Source organism: Pongo pygmaeus, chromosome 9 (assembly GCF_028885625.2).
Source record: "Pongo pygmaeus isolate AG05252 chromosome 9, NHGRI_mPonPyg2-v2.0_pri, whole genome shotgun sequence".
NCBI lineage: Eukaryota > Metazoa > Chordata > Mammalia > Primates > Hominidae > Pongo > Pongo pygmaeus.
Genome location: NC_072382.2, coordinates 8,866,758 through 8,878,666, shown reverse-complemented (window position 1 = coordinate 8,878,666; position 11,909 = coordinate 8,866,758).

Here is an 11,909-nt window from a genome sequence, read left to right as displayed (position 1 = left end):
GCCTGGCCAGATGGACAAGAAAGCTACAGGTCTGGGACATTGGTCTTGTTCCAGGAGGCGTGAGAAGGGTTGGTACCAGGCGCTGTGAGGCGAGGGAAGACATCCTTTTCCAAGGCTCCCTGTAGCCGCCCACAGGACTAAAAAGGGCCCCAACCCATCTTCTGTCTCTAAATAGCTGGCCATGAAGGATTTCTCTTATCCAGAGGGGCCTCTCTGTGAAAGGCCAACTAAATCCCATTTCCTATCCCAAGACGTGCACCCCGCTGTTGGGAACCCAGGGGACTGCCCGCCACATGAACCTCAGGAGGCAGGACAGCCTCCAGGAAGCAGGGGCAGTGTAGGGGTGGAAGAGGCTCCCTCTGAACCTCTGCACTCCTTCCCATGCCTTAGATGAGCTCAGGTGGGTGCCGTGCCCTGTGCCACCCAGAAGAGCTCTTCCCTCGCAGGGTGGGGCCAGTCATATTTCCAGGCCCAGAATATTCTCCAGGCTCTGTTGGTATTCTCCAGGCTCTGTTGGATTGCGGCTGTGAGGCAAATGAAAAGCGTATAGGGCTCTGCTGACTGGGAAAAAGAGAGGAGATTATCTAACCCAGAACAAATGGTGTGGCCAAACTACAAACACTATGGAACCCAAAAGCAGTCTTTTGCATCAGAAAGAACAAAGGCTTCTTGGAAGAGGTGGGTCTGCGGCTGGGCTGGAAGAACAAGAGGATGTGAGTAGAACAGAGGAGGAGGTGTTTCAGGGAAGGAAAGTGGGCTCAGACACCAGGGGAGAGGAGTGAAGCCAGGAGGGGTGTGGAAGGTGTCCCTGTTTCCACTAAAGCCGATGCCTCTTCATTCAGCCAGTCACACTGTAGGCATTTTTTGAGTCCCGCCTAGGTGCCAGGAAGAACTGGTAACTATACAAGATTCTGAGACACAGGAGAGCTGGGGGATGTAGCCAGACAGCCTTATCAAGGATGAACGGAGAGTCCTATTTTTATACCTAAAAACAAAGCAAGCAAGGGCAGAGTGGGAAAAACTTTACAACAACAGTAAGTGCCATTAAGATTTATATTCTATCTTGGAATATTTTCCAATACATATATTTTTTGAGACGGAGTTTCGCCTTGTCGCCCAGGTTGGAGTGCAATGGTGCCGTCTCGGCTTACTTCAACCTCTGGCTCCCGGGGTTCAAGCTATTCTCCTGCCTCAGCCTCCCGAGTAGCTGAGATTACAGGTACCCACCACCAGGCCTGGCTAATTTTTTGTATTTTTAGTAGAGACAGGCTGGTTTCACCATGTTCGCCAAGCTGGTCTCGAACTCCTGACCTCAGGTATTCCACCCATCTTGGCCTCCTAAAGTGCTGGGATTACAGGTGTGAGCCACTGCACCCGGCTTCATTTTTTTTTTTATAGTGAATATATATTATTTTTACAATCAGAACAAAAAGTTATAAGACAATTTAGGTGTTTTCAGTGACCTGAAGTTCAACAGGTCAACAGGAAAATGGGGTGGTCCCTTCCCCTGCCACCGAAAAAAGAGCTAATGATGGCTGAGAGTGGCGGCTCACAGCTTAATCCCAAAACTTTGGGAAGCCAAGGCAGGAGGATCGCTTGAGCCCAGGAGTTAGAGGCAAGCCTGGGCAACATAGGGAGATCCTGTCTCTACAAAAAAATTTTAAAATTAGGCCGGGTGTGGTGGCTCATGCCTGTAATCCCAGCACTTTGGGAGGCTGAGGCGGGTGGATCGCCTGAGGTCAGGAGTTCCAGACCAGCCTGGCCAACATGGCGAAACCCTGTCTGTACAAAAAATACAGAAATCTGCCAGGTATGGTGGCACACTCCTGTAATCTCAGCTACTCAGGAGGCTGAGGCAGGAGAATCGCTTGAACCCTGGAGACAGAGGTTGCAGTGAGCTGAGATTGAGCCACTGCACTCCAGCCGGGGTAACAGAACAAGACTCTGTCTCAAAAAAAAAAAAAAAAATTAACTGGGCATGGTAGCATGTTCCTCTAGTCCCAGCTACTCCCAGGGCTAAGGTGGGAAAATTGCTTGAGCCTGGGAGGTCAAGACTGCAGTAAGCTGAGATCGCACCACTGCACTCCAGCCTGGGTGACAGAGCAAGACCTTACCTCGCAGAAAAATAAAAAGAGCTAATGTGATTTTGGACAATATCCGAAGTGTGGCACCAACAGCCAAGGCTGCCTCCCTCTGCTTGGTCAGGCACCCATCAGTGGTGCAGGGGAAGAGCAGGGCCTCAATCAGGAGCCTGGTTCAGAGCCTAGCCCTCTGTCACTGTCTGCGTGATCCCAGGTGAGAGACCACCTCTGTTTCCTCATCTATAAAATGAGGTGGGCTCCTAAATCCAAAAGTTCCAGTTCCTCTCTGCTCTAAAGACTCCGTAAAAACTTTTTTTTTTTGAGACAGAGTCTCACTTGCTCTTGTCACCAGGCTGGAGTGCAGTGGCTCAATCTCGGCTCACTGCAACCTCCACCTCCTGGGTTCAAGAGATTCTCCTGCCTCAGCCTCCTGAGTAGCTGGGTTATAGGCGCCCGCCACCATGCCCAGCTAATTTTTGTACTTTTAGTAGAGATGGGGTTTCAGCATGTTGGCCAGGCTGGTCTCGAACTCCTGACCTCAAGTGATCCACCCGCCTTGGCCTCCCAAATTGTTGGGATTTCAGGCATGAGCCACTGTGCCCGGCCTCATAAAAACTCTTGAAGACACTTGCTGGCAAACTGGCAGAGGTGAGGAGGCTAAAGGCTGGGAGGTTGCCCTGCAGGAGGGGCCAAGGGCAGGGAGGCCAGGAGAGCGGTGCAGGCAGCGGGAGACTCTTCCAAGTGCCCCAAGCCCCAGCTGCTGGGAACGGCTGGAGGGCTGCTGGCCTGGCTGGGGGTCATTTGCTCGAGCTCACTAAAGGGACCTAATTCTGGCGCTGCAGGTGGGACACAGCCACAAAATCTCCTAGCCACAAAATCCTCTAAGGTCAAAGTGAGCTGGCCGTGACTTCCAGGCCTGCTCATCAGATCCAAGAAGGCAGAGCCAGGGAGAAAATGCTGGTGAGCCGAGTGGGATGGAAGAGACAGCCGAGCAGACAGCAAGACCTGCAGCAAGGCGGCTCCCTGTGCTGAACCTGGACTCGCCACAGGCAGGCGCTCCCCTCTGATCCTCTCACTGTCCTCTGGGTCCACTCCCTCGGGCGATGGCAGCTACCTGACCCAGGATGTCCTGCTCTTTTCACAGCCAAATCTCTCTTCCTGAGCTCTGGAGTCTGTCTGGCTCCTGCTCTCCCACCTTAGGCTCCAGGGCCTGGCTCTTTCAGTCCCTACAACCAACCAGTCAGCTCCCAGTTCACCATCCTCCCCCAACACCCCAGCTCTCCCAGGCGGAGGTGGCATGTGGGCAGCGGGGGCAGCAGGCAGGCTGCATGTGGGGGCTCAGGCACCTCACCCCTGCGGGGCCCATGCCAGGGGTAGGTTGACTCAAGTGTGGAGATCGGGGTCTTGGGCAAGGGCACTCCCTTGTGACTTAGATCTTCCAGGTTCTGTTTCCTGATTGTAAGAGCTGGGTATCAGTGCCTGATTTCCTCCATTCCTCACTTTCTGTCTCTCTGTGAAATGATTCCATAAAATCCTACTTTGACCAATCTTTTAAAATAGAATAAAGGCCGGGCGTGGTGGTTCACGCCTGTAATCCCAGCACTTTGGGAGGCCAAGGTGGGCAGATCACGAGGTCAGGAGATCCAGACCATCCTGGCTAACACGGTGAAACCCCATATCTACTAAAAATACAAAAAAAAATTAGCCAGGCATGGTGGCACGTGCCTGTAGTCCCAGCTACTCGGGAGGGTGAGGCGGGAGAATCACTTGAACCCAGGAGGCAGAGGTTGCAGGGAGCTGAGATCGCGCCACTGCACTCCAGTCTGGGCGACAGAGCAAGACTCTGCCTCAAAAAATAAAATAAATAAATAAAAATAAAATAAAATAGAGTAAAACACAAAGAAAACAGATCATTTAAAATGTGTTCAGAGGCCAGGTGGCTCACGCTTGTAATCCCTGCACATCGGGAGGCGGAGGTGGGAGGATCACCTGAGATCAGGGGTTTAAGACCAGCCTGGCCAACATGGTGAAACCCCGTCTCTACTAAAAACACAAAAATTAGCCGGGCATGGTGGCACACACCTGTAATCCCAGCTACTCAGGAGGCTGAGGCAGAGATCGCTTGAACCCAGGAGGCGGAGGTTGCAGTGAGCCCAGATCGTGCCACTGCACTCTAGCCTGGGCAACAGTGTGAGACTCCATCTCAAAAAAGAAAAAAAAAAAAAAAGACCAAGAGTTCTTGGGGCAAGATTTGGCTTTGGGGGCAGAAGTAAATAGTCCTGTAATAGCAGCTAATCACGACTTGCACTACCTGATCTCCCTCTACGCATCAGGCCGAAGCCTCTGACATCACCTCTAGTCCCCAAAACAACCCTAGGAGGTAGCTATTATTGTTGCTATTTTTAGACGAAAAACTGAGGCTCAGGGAAATTAACCATCTTGCTCAAGGTCACACGGTGAGCAAGTGATGAAGCTGGGCTCTGACCTGACGCCTGCTAGACTCTAAAGTTTGGGCTCTTGTCTCTCAGATCCTCAAGTGCTTATGAAACTCCTTCCCATTCAGTTTTTCATTTTGTCTCCGAACATTCAGTCTCTGCACCCACTCTGTGCCAGGGGCGGTGCTCAGGTTTTGAGGGTGCAAAGATGCCTAAGATGACCTCCGTCCAGAAGGTCACCTTTGAATTGGGGGAACAAATATGGCCCAGTCCAGGCAGCGGAAGGGGAGGGTGAGAAGTGGAGACTGGAGGGGGCCAGGCTGCCCCAGGGCGCACAGACTCCACCACGACAGACTCCACCCTCCAGTAGGAATCTCTTGAGCTCCCAAATGTCACCCCATGTCAAGACAGTTGAGAAAAGACAAAGGAGGAAGAAATACTAACACGGGTGGGCACCTACCTGCCATCTGTCTGGCATATTGCACATGGCATCTCATTTAATCTTCCAGCAACCCTGAGAGGCTGGCACTGTTACTGTCACTTTCTAGACAAGGGCAGTCAAACCTAAAGAAGTTAAGAAACAGCCAAGGTCAGCCCACGTTCCCTGCAGAGCGGAGCGTCCCGGCTCCGAGCCTAGGCTCTCTCTAGAGCATGCCACTCTCTTCCCAAGAATGTGTAGAAGGAAAGAGAGTTGGGGACACCCCGAAGCCCAACTGCAGGGAACTAAACCCAAGACCCGGAGGGAGACCACAGGTGCCTGGGGCTGGTCCCGCCACACCACTGTCAGGTGTGTTTGCTCCTGCTAATGTCGCAGCCACAGCTATCTCTTAAATGTCCCAAACCTGGAGGAAGGGTGGGACGGAGGTGCAGGAAGGAAGATGCTGGGGGATCCGGAGTGAGCGAGGACATTCCAAACCCACAGGAGCTCTGGAAGGAACTCCCGACGTCCGCCCCTGACATGCCCTGAACTCCTCCCTACAGTTCCAATTTTCCAAAGTAATGATCTTGGTGGGTAAGAAACTCATCCTGTCCTCACCGCCTCGGCCTTGGCGGGCCAGTCCAGCCGGCTCCCTCCGCCTCTCCCCCTTGAGGACTCCAGGCAGGTAACAGGCCCGAGCGCTTCCCTCCCCACGCACAGCGGACAGGCGAGACCAGGAGGACTGGAAGGACTTGCATCCCTGTCACCAGCAGCACAAATGAAGCCGCCAGCGGTAATAACAGGGCAAGGGCGCGCTCACCAGCTCTCAGGCCTTGCTAGAGTACGGGCCCTGGAGGAGTGGGGTTCCCTGTGTGCCAGACTGGTGCCTCCTGCCCTCCCCAACCAGCACACTCTCCTCTGACTCAAACGCCCCCTAACTGTTTGCTCCCCTCCACTCCCTTCCGGGAGCTGTAAGAGGTTCCTGCCGGGGTTCTCAGAAGCCTTGTGTAGGGACCTCTGTGGGGCCACCACAGCCCTCAGGCCACAGCCCTGTAAGGGAGGCAGTAGGTGCTGGAGTCAGGGCAGAGGGGCTGAGAGCTGCCCTGGCTGAGTTTCGTGCCCAGGTCGGGAGGAAGTGTTCCCTAAGGAGGCCAGGAGCCCTCTAAGAAGTTTGATTTGTTTGGGGTTTGAAATTTCAGCCTTAATATAAAGAGTTCCTATATATCTGTAAGAAAAATAAAATGTGGCTGGGCGCAGTGGCTCACACCTGTAATCCCAGCACTTTGGGAGGCCAAGGAGGGTGGATCACCTGAGGTTGGGAGTTCGAGACCAGACTGACCAACATGGAGAAACCCTGTCTCTACTAAAAATACAAAAAATTAGCTGGGCGTGGTGGCACATGCCTGTAATCCTAGCTATTTGGGAGGCTGAGGCAGGAGAATTGCCTTAACCCAGGAGGCAGAGGTTGCAGTGAGCCGAGATCGCACCATTGCACTCCAGCCTGGGCAACGAGAGCGAAACTCCGTCTCAAGAAAGAAAGAAAGAAAGAGAGAGAGAGAGAGAAAGAGAGAAAGGACGAAGGAAGGAAGGAAGGAGGGAGGGAGGGAGGGAGGGAGGGAGGGAGGGAGGCAGGCAGGCAGGCAGGCAGGCAGGCAGGCAGGCAGGCAGGCGTGGTGGCTCACGCCTGTAATCCCAGCACTTTGGGAGGCAGAGGTGGGCAGATCACTTGAGCCCAGGAGTTCAAAACCAGCCTGGCCAACATGGCAAAACCCCGTCTCTACTAAAAAAAACCCACAAAAAATTAGCCGGGCGTGGTGGTGCGCACCTCTAATCCCAGCTACTCAGGAGGCTAAGGCACGAGAATTGCTTGAACCCAAGAGGTGCATGTTGCAGTGAGCCAAGATTGCACCACTGCACTCCACCCTGGGCAACAGAGCAAAAAATAAAATAAAAATAAAAGAAAAAATAAAATATGTACCATGGGAAGCTGGCAAACAGTATGGATTATTCATAAAACAGCTTCAAATGATAACAATTATACGAAAAAAATTCAACTTCATTCATAATCCAAGGAATAAAAATGAAAATTAGGTATCTGTTACCTATAAGCAAGTCTATCAAGGCCCAGTGTGGTGGCTCACGCTTGTAATCCTAGCACTTTGGGAGGCTGAGGTGGGCGGACTGCTTGAGGCCAAGAGTTCAAGACCAACCTGGCCAACATGGTGAGACCTCCATCTCTAAAAAAAAAAAAAAAGAGGCTGGGCGCGGTGGCTCGCGCCTGTAATCCCAGCACTTTGGGAGGCTGAGGTGGGCAGATCACGAGGTCAGGAGTTTAAGACCAGCCTGACCAACGTGGTGAAACCCCGTCTCTACTAAAAATACAAAAATTAGCCAGGTGTGGTGGCACGCGCGTACAATCCCAGCTACTCAGGAGGCTGAGGCAGGAGACTAGCTTGAACCCGGGAGGCAGAGGTTGCAGTGAGCCAAGATCACGCCATTGCACTCCAGCCTGTGCAACAGAGCAAGACTCTATCTCAAAAAAAAAAAAAAAAAAAAAGCCTATCATAAAACTAGTTATAATATTGAAAAAGTAGAAACAATCTAAATATTTAACCTGAGTACATTAAAAATTACAATTAAATAAGCTGTGTGTGGTGGCTCACACCTGTAATCCTAGCACTCTGGGAGGGTGAGGCAGGCAGATCACTTGAGGTCAGGAGTTCAAGATCAGCCTGGCCAACATGGTGAAACCCCATCTCTACCAAAAAATACCAAAAAAATTAGCTGGGCGTGGTAGCGTGCTCCTGTAGTCCCAGCCACTTGGGAAACTGAGGCACAAGAGTTGCTTGAACCTGGGAGACAGAGGTTGCAGTGAGCTGAGATCACACCACTGTACCCTAGCCTGGGCAACAGATTGAGACCCTGTCTCAAAAAAAAAAAAAAAATTATAATGAAATATGTGTATCTCTTAAATATGATGGCATAAAAATATTTCAGGAAAATGCTTACAATATATTAAGTTTAAAAGCAATTTCCAAAACAGTATTATGGGGTAGGCACCCTTGTCATTTTTATAAACATAAGTCAGTCTACATGTCCGTAATAAAAATCTCGGAAGTAAAAATCTTAAATTCTTGTTCAATGGCGGAATTATGGCTTTTATTTTCTTTTGTTTTTCTATATTTTGTACTTTTTTCTACAATGTTCCCATATTGCTTTTGTAGTGAAATCTTCTTGATGATTTTGAAAGAGTCCTTCAGGAAGGCAATGTTGGAATAATTGGCTGCAAAAGGATGTTCTTCATTGAACAGTGAAAATTCTTGCCAATTTAGGCCGGCCGCGGTGGCTCATGCCTGTAATCCCAGCACTTTGGGAGGCCGAGGCAGGTGGATCACTTGAGGTCAGGAGTTTGAGACCAGCCTGGCCAACATGGTGAAACCCCATCTCTACTAAAAATACAAAAAAATTAGCAGGGCGTGGTGGCGGGCGCCTGTAATCCCAGCTACTCAGGAGGCTGAGGCAGGAGAATCACTTGAACCTGGGAGGCAGAGGTTGCAGTGAGCTGAGATTGCACCACCGCCCTCCAGCCTGGGTGACAGAGTGAGACCATGTCTCAAAAAAAAAAAAAAAAAAAAAAAAATTGCCCATTTGATGGTTATAGAAATGGGCTGGGATGGCAATGGGTGAGAGGAAGGCCGAGGGAATAAACTGCTCCAGATCCAGGAATCCTGATTTTTGATGTTACCATGAAATCTAAATGTGTAGAAAGCACAAAGAATCTGGAGTCCCCGGACACAGAGTTTGAATCCTACAGCTGCTTTGAGGAAGATGCCTTAGCTTTCTGAGACTGACTGTTCATTAAGTGGAAGTAAGAGCAATGTAGGATGATGGTGAAGATTAAGATAATGAGTTGCTTTGTGAAGCAGAAAGCTCTAAACAAATGCTGGATGCAGCAGATAATAACATCCATGTCTGGTTTAGCTTCGGTAAGACGGGCGGTGGCTGCCGTAGTTGAATTTGCCCTGACTGCTGAGAACGCTGGGCACGTTGAGGGTGAGAGACAATTTTCCCATAGGCTACAGGCAAACTCTTGGATTTTCCGGTCCACAGTAACATAGAATATAAAAATAAACTAGCTGGGCTCGGCGGCTCATGCCTTTAATCCCAGCAACTCGGGAGGCTGAGGCAGGAGGATCACATGAGCTCAGGAGTTTCAGACCAACATTGTGAGATCCTGTTTCTGCAAAAAATTTAAAGATTAGCCAGATACAGTGGCAGGGCCTATAGTCCCAGCTACTTGGGAGGCTGAGGTGGGAGGATCACTTGAGCCCAGGAGTTTGAGCTTATAGTGAGCTATGATGACACCACGCATCCTGTGTGAATAGAACGAGACTCCGTCCCAGAATTTTTTTTTTTTTTTTTGTGACAGAGTCCTACACTGTTGCCCAGGCTGGAGTGCAGTGGCAGGATCTCAGTTCACTGCAACCTCTGCCTCCCAGGTTCAAGCAACTCTCCTGCCTCAGCCTCTCGAGTAGCTGGGATTACAGGCATGCGCAACCACGCCCCGGTAATTTTTTTTGTATTTTTTAGAGACAGTGTTTCACCATATTGGCCAGGCTGGTCTTGAACTCCTGACCTTGTGATCCACCCACCTCAGCCTCTCAAAGTGCTGGGATTACAGGCGTGAGCCACTGCACCCGGCCTAAAAAAACTTATTTTAATTAAAAAAATTAAGTAAAAGTAAACTTATTCTGAGTTCAGAGGAAGGTGTTTGGTGACCTGCTGACTACCCTTTGAGGAATGAATAGACGGCCCCTGATGAGAACCCCTGGTTAGTTGTGTGCTGAGCACTGGGAAGGAGAGAAAACGGCACAAAATGCAGACACCTGTGACCTCCTTCACCTATACCTGCTTACTGATGTTTTGGCAAAATGCTTGGGGGCTGAGTTGGGTGGACCGAGGATGCCAGAGCTTGTCATCTAAGGAGGCTGGGAGAGGCTGGGTGGTGGTTCCGGTTAGATGGGTCTCCACCCTGCACGAGACAGATGGGCAGGCTCATGAATCATGAGCCCCTCGTGTTCATAACAGATTAGCTAGTTTGTCGCAGCGCCACTCTTGACTTTCCCACAATATGGGCCCAGACATCCTCAGAGAGTACCACGTTCTTCAGTCCACCCAGATGAAATGGATTTACAAATCCAATGATGAGCTTTCTGAGTACTGACTGTGTTTGGAGACTCGTTCTTGACTGTGCCACTCCAAGTCCTTCAAATGAAAGACAATGTTCACCCTTTTTTTCCTTCCTCTTCTGCTCCTTCTAGGATACCCCTCGCCACGTTTTCTGTTTTACCTCCTTGTCTTTCAAGGAATCATTTTAATTGCTCTTCCTCTCCTTGTTCCTCAGTTTCCCTCACCTTCTCCTCATGTCCTCCTCTGCCTCTGGATCTAGCCAGCATCTTCCTCTGTGCTCTTCATGTCACAGGCACCTGCCACCAGGAGCCACTGATGCCAGGCTGTCCTGAGCTAACGCACAGGGAGGACTGTGTGACGAGGGAGTGCAGACGGCAAGACAGCCACTCGACAGCAGAATGGGGGCTGCCCTTGCCGCCCAGGCCACCCAGGCTGTGGTTCCTGAGCTGCATGGTCCTCCCTTCATCACTCGCCCCCTCTGAATTCTCCCATAGCCTTTTACAATCTTTTCAAACAGCCCTCCTCCCCTGCTCTCCCTCCGAAGGAGCCCTTGGATTTATCCACACCTGCTGGTGCTGACATGCCCTAGACTGAGAGCGCCGCTCCCAGTGTGGTTTCGCCTGGTGAATGGAGAGGCACGGGGCGGCTCTGTGTCCAGAGGTGGGAGAGGCCGTCCAGGGCCAGCCTTGCGCCTGGGTTCAGCCAGCGTGGCTGCCCCCGTCCATGCCAGGCCACTCCGTTGATCCCCGCTATCGAGCGGAGCGTCAGGACAGGAGCTTTTGCTGTCTCCTTCCTGCGTCAGAACCCCACCCACTATGTTTTTTCTCATCTGAATCTCATTTCGAAATCTCCAGCCCAAGGGGTTTCCCAACACCTCCCAGTTTTGAATCAACCTGCTGATGCCAGCATTCCCAGATGAGGAATAGAGATGTGAGGTGGGACCTGGCCTGGCACTGTGCGGCGAAGACACTCCTGTACCCGCAACAGTCATCCGACTGGTGGCATCTGGACAAACAAACCTAGTCCCCTCCTTAGCTTCCACGAAGGAAAAAAACAAGTGGGTACAAGCTGAGGACACGGCTGGGAGTGGAACTGCAGGAACAAGGACTGGCCAGATGGCGACACCAAGGCGGCCATGCTCCTCCCCTGAAGCCGCAGCTGCAGGTCTGGCCTGCACCAGGTGGTCCTCTCTGGCAACCAAAGAATTCTCTGCCCCCAACAGTGTCTCGGTGGAAACCATGCCCAGTCTCTCTTAGAGCCACCCCACAGGAATATGCTTTTAGTTCCCCACCTATGGCTTCATGGGGAAGACTTCTGGCAGCAGAGGCCGGGGCATGGCAGCAGGAAACAGAGAACTGGGTCAGTCTTCTTTGTCCTACTGCGGCCTCGGGGTCTGGTCATTCTCCGAATGGGGCTGAAGGACAGCAATAGGGCCAGAATGGCAATCTGGGTCTGTGCATCATGTTCTAGCCAACAAAACATCCCACCTTGGATTTTATTTTTTAAATCTATTCAAAGCTTTGGTTCCGCATCCAATTCCCAGAGAGGCCATCCCCTTGTCCAAATGGGCAGAGTGGCATGCCGGCACTGAGCCACCTCTGGAGGGGGTTGGCCACCTCTGGATGGGTCGGCACCCTCTCACAGGGGTGAACACCGCAGACTGGAACTGAGCTTCTCTCTGCTCCTCTGATTTGAGGAGAGAGCACACCTGACACCACAGCAAGCACTTGTTCTTGGCACTTGGTGTCACTCTTGCTTCATCTTGGCTCAGCTTAAACCCTTCAA